This window comes from Musca autumnalis, unplaced genomic scaffold (genome assembly GCF_047663935.1).
Source record: "Musca autumnalis isolate F117 unplaced genomic scaffold, ASM4766393v1 scaffold_4, whole genome shotgun sequence".
Classification (NCBI taxonomy): Eukaryota; Metazoa; Arthropoda; class Insecta; order Diptera; family Muscidae; genus Musca; species Musca autumnalis.
In genome coordinates, this window is record NW_027411977.1 from 122,105,094 (window position 1) to 122,114,406 (window position 9,313).

A 9,313-nucleotide genomic window follows, 5' to 3' on the forward strand; every position below is an offset into this window, starting at 1 on the left:
TCCCAGTTGTTCAATAAATAGCAATTGTCTACTTTGACATAGGCATGTAACTAATTACTCATTGACCCTAGTTACTTTGCATCCAAAAATGGCACACAAAATAGCCTATAGCCTTCTTTTGTCACTGGAAATGGGCTTCCCTGCCTATGAGGTCAATTCACTAGTTACGGGTAATGCAGCGTGTAATATATTGACTAATTTATAGACTACCGATTAGGCCGGGCGATTTGCGTGGAAGGAAAAAAACCTTAATGCACCTTCGCGTTTCTGATTCCTTGGATTGAACTGAGCAAAAATGTCTACTAGACGATATATCCCAGCAAAAATCCTCATTACAAACCTCCTTTCCCACCCATTATTTTAACAAGGGCATGTCGCGCGAAATATCTGGTTATTTTGTAACCACTGAAATAAGTAGTCAGAATCTACTCAGTATCTACTTATTTCAGTGGATACCTTAGCTAACTTTTACAGTGGTTACAAAATAACCAGATATTTCGCGCGACATGCCCTTGTTAAAATAATGGGTGGGAAAGGAGGTTTGTAAGGAGGATTTTTGCTGGGATCTACGGTGAAAATCGAGCCTCCCGATTTTGACTTGAAGTTTTTTATTGACGTTTTATGGATATTTTGGCAGCCAAGCCATTGAGATTTGCGATCCAACACAAATACCAAAATTGTAGCCTCTAGTACATCGCAAAAGTATTGAAATGCTCCTTCAGGCAGTTTTGCCCTTGACACTGCGCAAATTTTTTTTGGCAAATATCGATAAATGACACTGTGCTACAAAAGTTGAGCAGGAAAATATTCAAGCGTTCTGTTACAAAATTCTATCGTGTGTTGGTCCATGGACAACGAAAATACATTTGGTTCGTTTGGGTCACTACGTTTTATTGTTTTATCACTGTAAAAGTAGTGAAAATCTAGGTTTCTTACATTTGTAAATTTAAACACGCATATCTTCTTTTTTCACAACCGATTCTATTGATCCTTTTTTAAAGGGGTGAATAATATCTTTCGAAAAAGCTATTATTATTTTTAAATCTGGTAACAAATGACTCAGTTATAGTGGTTAAAGTGTAAAAAACCGAACCAAAAAAAAAAAACGGGAAAATTATTTTCCTCGTGCGCTAGGCTGCTTAGAAGATACCAAACAGTATAATTGCTTATTTTCCCCAAAAAGGAAATTAAAGAAGCTTCCGAAAACGGGAAAAACTAATGAACTCGGTTGAAAAATAGAGGCGCTATGAAATTTTTTGTGTTGTAACTTTTTTGTTTTTTTATGCAAGTCCGCCTCTTAGTCCGTCTGTGCTAATCACTCTAGCATCCACAAAAATTGAGATAAGACGCTGAAATTTTGTAAATGTAGCTTTTTGTGTAGGAGCGTGTCATGTTGAAGATGGATTATATCGGTTCACGTTTTGGTATAGCCCATATATAACGGTATCGCCCGATTTAAGACATTTTGACGTTTTTAGCTAGATTTTTTGGGTGAATGTGGTATAATTTTACATTTAGGGTTCCTAGAGGCCAAAAAACTTCTCCACCAAAAATTGTGGACATAGGTCCATGTTTTCGTATATCCTCCATATAACGGTACCGCCCGATTTGAGATATTTTTAAGAACAAAACGTGGACCTATTACAACCATTTTTGTGGAGGATTATCTTGATCATGGATAACCTTAAGTGCCAACGAGAAATTAATTAAAATTAATATTAAAATGATAATGATATCCTAATAATAAAATATATAATGTTTTTTGTTTTGATCAATATTTATTTTTAAAATTATGAGAAATTCAGTTAAAGTCATGGTTAAAGTACAAAGTTATTGTATTGGCTTGAATCAAATTAAAAAGAAACAATTATTCTTTAAAAGATTTCACACCAAAAATTCCAATTTAGTGTATTTTTCATTCAAAGATTACCTTCCAAATCTTTTCGAGATTCCATACGAAACGTTTTCATTCGCCATTCAGATACAGATGTCAGTATACCTTCAGGGTTTTTTTTTCGATTGAGCGCTTAGCAACATTAGCTAGCAGCTGGACATGACGCTCCATACCTTGAATATGACAAGGTCTGGAAATGGTGGATTTTCATCACCTAAAATGCTCATACGGTATTTTCCGGTAAATGGTGATTCAAACAATGATCTATCCTCTAAATCGATCATGTGAACGTAATCCGTACAATCAAAATTGATGTTTGGTTTTATATATTCGCGAAGCTCAGTTAAATCGCATACATTGTCTCGAATATACAATATTTTTGAGTGACATTTTTCGAATGTCTTTACGATTATCGAATAACATGCTCAACAAAACATTTTCACTCTGTGCGAAATAGGAATTATTCTGTATTACGGGATTTACGATGTTACGTAAGTTGTCTGGTAAATATTGCGTCCACTGGATGAATTTTCCAAGCAGAATACTACCGTATACAGCCGAATTGTATTATTTGACGTTGAAATACATGGGCACATAAACTTTCATGATATATCTTGCCAAAATTTGTAAATTTTCGAATGTGTTTTTTGTTTCAATATACAAACGGAGCAATCTACTAGCTTTTGTTATCCATCTCGAATGTCCAACTGGTCCAGGTTTGATGTTTGCAAGATTAATTGAGCAGCTAGATATTTAAAGTCCGTGGAAAGTTGATTTTCAGCATCTGTACTCATTGGAGGAAAGTGTTCAAGTGGAATAAGTTAAAATTTGTCGATAACCTGAAAAATGTTTCGATTATTTCAATAACAAAATAAAAAACACTGTAAAAAATCTTTTCGATTGCTTGAGTGGAGTATTCCCCCATTGGCTCAACTTCATTTATTACCCTCTATTACAGAGAGTAATGTTTTTCAAAACGAACTGACAGTGTTGCAAAATTTTACTGATCGCTACCAATATCATGATTTCATCCCGGCGAAGGGAATTATCAATTGGCTTCTCAGTTTTTGAAATGATGCTCTGTAATAGAGGGTAATAAATGAAGTTGAGCCAATGGGGGAATACTCCACTCAAGCAATCGAAATGAGATTGAATCTTCAACAATAAACAAAACAAACAAAAAACAGCCGAGGCACGGGCAAATGGAGCTTTGTTAAAAACAAAATTCCAATAACAACCTCACAGGCAACTGTGGTGATGTTATTTTCAACACACAGAATTCGACGAATTCTTAGTTGATACGTGCTGACATGTTGCAGAATATGTTGATTTTGGTGTTTCTTTGGAAAAGCCGAAAAGTGAGTGTGATTCTCATTCATTTGGGAATACTAGACACTTAAAGAGTTCGGTTTTTCACTAAAAAGGCATAATTTCAAAAACTGAGAAGCCAATTGATAATTCCCTTCGCCGGGATGAAATCATGATATTGGTAGCGATCAGTAAAATTTTGCAACACTGTCAGTTCGTTTTGAAAAACATTACTCTCGGTAATAGAGGGTAATAAATGAAGTTGAGCCAATGGGGGAATACTCCACTCAAGCAATCGAAATGAGATTGAATCTTCAAAAATAAACAAAACAAACTGTAAAAAAACTATATCGTTTTGATATTTACTTTTAATGTATGGCAAATATCTATCCTTTGAGCTAACGATCCTGTGATTTTTGCGGGTCCAGTAGTAACCGATTCTTCGACAGCATTGATCAGATGTCGGAAAGGCAATTCGTTGAAATGAAGTAAACAGATAAACCAATGCGACGCAATACACCTCCAGATGTGCCAGTGTTTGCCACCTCACCATCACTACAGACACCAATTAAAGTTTCAGGTGAAAGATTTTGAGATTTGAAAAAGGCAATCAATTCGACTTGTTTTGCTTTGGAGGTTTCGCCTTTGCTTTCTAAATTCACATATCCAATTAATGACGAATGTGGTTCACGTACTACTACTACACGCAAAAAACGGCCTCTCTAACATATGTCCCAAACATATTTTGCAGCAAACATATATATGTTTGCAACAGTCCCAAGCATAATATATGTTTGGGTCTGCAAACAAATATATGTTTGGGTGCAAACATATATATGTTTGGGTGCAAAGATATTTATGTTTGGGTGCAAACAAAGATATGTTTGGGTGGAAACAATTTTATTTTTGGGTGCAAACATTTTATATGTTTGGGTGCAAAAAATTCCAAACCCAAAAGGCACAATAAAACAAACACATGTACCAGTGGGCGCTTACTGAGAGCAAGGGAGCGTAAAATTCAATGTAAAACACTTTAAAATGCGTGTTCACTTGCTCTCAGTAAGAACTCACTGCCTATCTCTATAGCAGTGTTCACCAACGAGCTGCTACTGAGAGCAAATTATCGTAACTTTCAATCCAAAACACACGGTAATGTATGCTCAGTTGCTCTCCGTACGGGCTCGCTGGTGAACACTGCTCTATAATATACACACAAATGTGAAAACTATAAAATTTATGAAAAACTCAGGAGTTCGCATATTTAGCGATGCTCAGGAGCATATATTATCCATAAGAACAACTTCAAAGCGCTCTAGGATCTCAAAATAATTAGTCCCATTGTATTTCCTGGGGTTTCATAAACTACCAGACTGAAAAACTCAAAGAAATCTGCAAGGGTCCACCTTAACGAGCTATACGCGAAGTCTGACCTTAAATAATGTCAATTAAAGCACAAATATGTTCCTATTTTGTCTAAAATATATCATAGACAACCAGATACATTCGATAAAGCAATAAAATGTAAAATTTGTATTGCTTATTCCATAAATTTTACGGTAATCTTAATATTTCATTGGGTGTATGTACACTTTTTCCCTATCATTTTTTTAATTTTTATAGAATTTACCGTTATTCGAATTATGGAATATATTTTTGTTGTATGTAATATTGTTTATTAGGGATATGAAATAGAACTATGTACTTTGATTTTCATAAAAATGCTTAATTACCCTTAAAACTCGAGATTTATAGGGTGTATGTAGACTTTTTTGGTTGACTGTATTTCCATTCACCTTATTGATTCAATTATAAAATTTCCAATTATAAAATGTATTGGGCATTTAATTTACTAAAAAGCACAATTTCTTTAAGAAAACACAAAACACTGATTTATTCACTCACTTTACGGTCTTGACCATAGACTAATGAATCGTAAAGACAAAGAAATGCTCTCACCAATGTTGTTAACATTGAGTTTGTTGACAGAACAACTCAATTAAAAATGCCAATAGTCACGATTTTATAAACATTTTGTTCTAACAAAGACTGTATGGGGTTAGTTTTTGACGAAATCTACATCCTCAGATAGAAATATAGAAGAAAATCTTTCCGTTTTCCTCAAAAATCGCCTTCGAACAATTTTGAGTTTTTCTGTTTGAGTCGGTTGACAGCACATAACATGAGTATTTCTTTGTCTATACGATTCATTAGTCTATGTCTTGACTCTACAAAGGCAACTAAAACACTGAAGAAAGAAAAAAAATATAATTCATATCATTTCTTCTTTTCTTCATCGCCAGCTAAGTTGGTTAACAACAACATATATTTGTTTGGACCCAAACATATTATGTTTGGATCCAAACATATATTTGTTTGCAACCGGTCCCAAACATATATTTGTTTGGATCCAAACATATTTCTAACATAAATTTTTCTGTGTGTAGGTGTGGTTCTTTTCGCATTGTGGTGTGATATACAGAGAGGGACAAAAGTTTACATATACCCCCTAAATCTCGGGTTTTATGGTAAGTAAAGATTTTTATGAAATTCCAAATATACAGTTTTATTTCTTCTCGCTAAAAAACAATATTAAATACAACAAAAGTGTATTCCATAATACAACTAACGGTAAATTTTACAAAAACCAAAAAATGATGGGGACAAATGTTTACATACACCCCAAGGAAATATGTATTACCGTCAAGTTTATGGAATTAACAGCAATTTTCTCCCGAGTTAATGAATCATTTTTGCGACCATCAAACGAAAAAGCGATCAACGATTCATCATCGTGATTTCCTAGTAAAAAATCGTGTCTCGATTTTTCACGCTCTCGGCTCACTTTTCTTTTATCCATAATAATGGCTTTACATTGCTCGTCCGTATACTGTATGTCTGCGAATAAAGTTGAAGCCAAAACAGCTGCTAATCGATCGGATACCCCAAAGCGATCGCACATCATTGCAAACCGTGGTGTATTATATCGTGGATAATAGATTCTTCGCAAGGTTGATGTATGGATTTGCGAACCAGGATGTTCATAGCTTTTCAATTCATGTATATCTGATGCGGTTGGTTGAAATATTGGATCAGATGATGCACCTACATTTAAAGATGGTAACAAAGTCGATATTACAGTTTCGACTGACAAATATTCAGGTATTGTAAGGCGTCGTTCGTTATGCTGATCAAACATGAATTCATGGAGTCGGTCAGGAATTTTGCCACAATTACATCGAGCTGTTTTGAGGGGGCATTTACATTTTCCGATGTGAAATGTTTTCGTTGTGCTGTCAACAAATTCTCTAAATTTAGCATAATTTTTGTTTGTCTCTTACAATCTTCACGGTAATTTTTCAATAACATCCCCAATTTCTTATTAATATGTCTTTTTTCAATAACATCAATATTTATTTTTTTCTAAATGTGTATCAATTTGCCGCAAACAAACACAACCAAAATACTTCAACCCAAATCTATGTATTAGGAGATTTTCAGAATTGTGTAGGCTTTTTCGGACGTATACAAAATATGATTTTATCATTGATCAGAAGTGTTGCGGAGGAGGCACCTGAAGAAATTTACCGACCGACGTAGTTCATTTTGGAAGTAGATTTTATTTTGGGTGTCATTCCTTCTAAAAATATTGCGCCCACCAGTCATTTCAGTTCGTCACAGTATAATTTTCAGCTTTTTTCAAGATATATGGACTTGCCCACGAAAAACATAAAACCGCTCTAAACGCAAGGAATACCTTTAGTAAAAATTTCTAAGGATCCTCGAACAGATCTTAAACTGTATTAAACTACTATTTTGAAGGTTTGTGAGGGAGTTACCCCAGTATGGTCCATTTTTTGAGCTAACACTAAGTTTGGACAAAATATTACTAAATCCAAAGTTTGGACCAAATCTGTTGCTCCGTTCAAGAAAATCGCGCATACCACTTTAGGTAAAATTCTTGAAATTTTGGGGAAAATACCAGAAGGAGTAGACCGAAAAGCACCATCGTCGAAATTTATACAACTCACAGTGGATGCGCCCAACGACAAAAATCAAAAAAAATCATGTTGTCGTTTCAAAAATTTAGAAATGCAAATAGCTTCAAAACGTTCCAAATTGTTCGAAACTCAACTTATTTTTTCCATTTTTCGCGGTATAGATGTATGGATTTTCTTAAACTTTTAGACACTTTCAACAAATTCGAACAAATGGCCACTAGTGCCAAATTGAAGCCTAGCGTCTGTTGATTTCAAAACTGTATAGACTTTTTGCGTAAATTTGCGGTTTTGGCAGTTATGACCAAAAGTTTAACACCCTTTTATAGTTGCTGAATATATATTTTTGGGAATACTTTTAAGTAATTTTATTATCCTTTCTTAAATTTGGTTTCAATATAACGTTTTTTGTGCTATTAGCGATTTCTATGGTCATGGTAACTTAGACCTGTAATGAAAACTCGCGAAAAAAAGATTTGGGGGTAATCACTTTAACAAATAATTTATTTTATTTTTGGGACACCCTAATGTTGGACCACGCTAAAAAGTGTAGATTTTTCCCCGCATTGAGTAAAAAAATTCATTATTACAAGTAATTCTGCAGACAAATGCGGTTAAATCTTATAAAGTACAAAAAAGATGGTAACCCTATATGGAGGCTGTGGTCAAAAGTGGACCGATACGACATTTCTTTATAAGATAATGTTCTGAAGTCTGAGATCATTATAAGAATATAGCCGCTTAGAATATTTGGTTGACATCTGCCCAAATAAATCGATATATAAATCATTGGGGAGTAAACCAAATCATGGACCAATACTGAAAATTTTTCGTGGGGATGCTTACAATACAATAATAACTCCTGGTACCGGATTACAGCAAATTTGGTTGAACAATGTCTTGGTAACAGTAAAATACTTAAATTCAAGATGATTCGTTTCTTGGGAAACACGCGAAATTTTCGGACCGAGGACCCCAATATTTTACGTAGAGTGTTTATAGGCCACTATGACCCATTGATAACAATTTCAGTTCGATATAGCATTTAGAAGTATTTTTGTCACACCTTCCCATGTGAGTGCCACCACTGTGCAACGCCCGCAGAAATATTGTGATAAACAAAGTTTGGACCAACGCAGTATCCGGTTCGAAAGTTTTCGTGCACACCAGCACTACACACAAAGCGTTTCCAGAGAGGTCTTTTTATTTATTTATTTCATATTTTTATACCCTCCACCATAGGATGGGGGTATATTAAGTTTGTCACTACGTTTGTAACTACTCGAAGTAATCATTGTAGACAAACTATATATATTCTTGATCAGCGTGCAATTCTACATCGATATAGCCATGTCCGTCCCTCTGTCCGTCTGTGGAAATCACTCTAGCGTCCGAACGGATTGACTTAAGTGGATGAAATTTTGGAAAAATCTATTATATGTACGTAGGACTTGTGGTATTGAAAGCGGGCTATAGGTCCACGCTTTCGTATAGCCCCCATACAAAATGACGGGTGACGCGTCGTCGTTTTAAGGATTTTTTAAGATATTTGTCCCATTTTACCACCGAATTGGTTGTAATTTGGTATTTTGTGTCTCCAGAGGCCAAAAAATATTCCTGCCTAAGTTGGTTTATATAGGTCCACGTTTTGGTATTACCCCCATATAACGCCCCATATAAAGTACGCGTCATTTTAATATATTTTGAATGTATTAGTCCCATTTGACAACAGTATCGGTTGTAACTTTGTATTTTGCATTTCCAGAGGCTAAGAAACATTTCTACCATAAAATGTTTATATAGGCCCACGTTTTGATATAGCCCCCATAGGACGATATCTCCCGATTTTCGGTATTTTGAAGGTTTTGGCCTCATTATCACACCGAGATGACTGAAATTTTGTATTTAGTCTTTCCCCCAGAAATTCGTAGGTATAGGTCCACGCCATCATATAGCCCCCATAGAACAGTACCTTCCGATTTTAGGTATTTTGAAGGTTGTGACCACATTAATCCACCGAAATGGCTGAAATTTGTGGTGGAGGGTATAAAAAGTTCGGCCCAACCGAACTTGACGCTTTTCCTACTTGTTACTTTTAACTAAATTATTATAATAA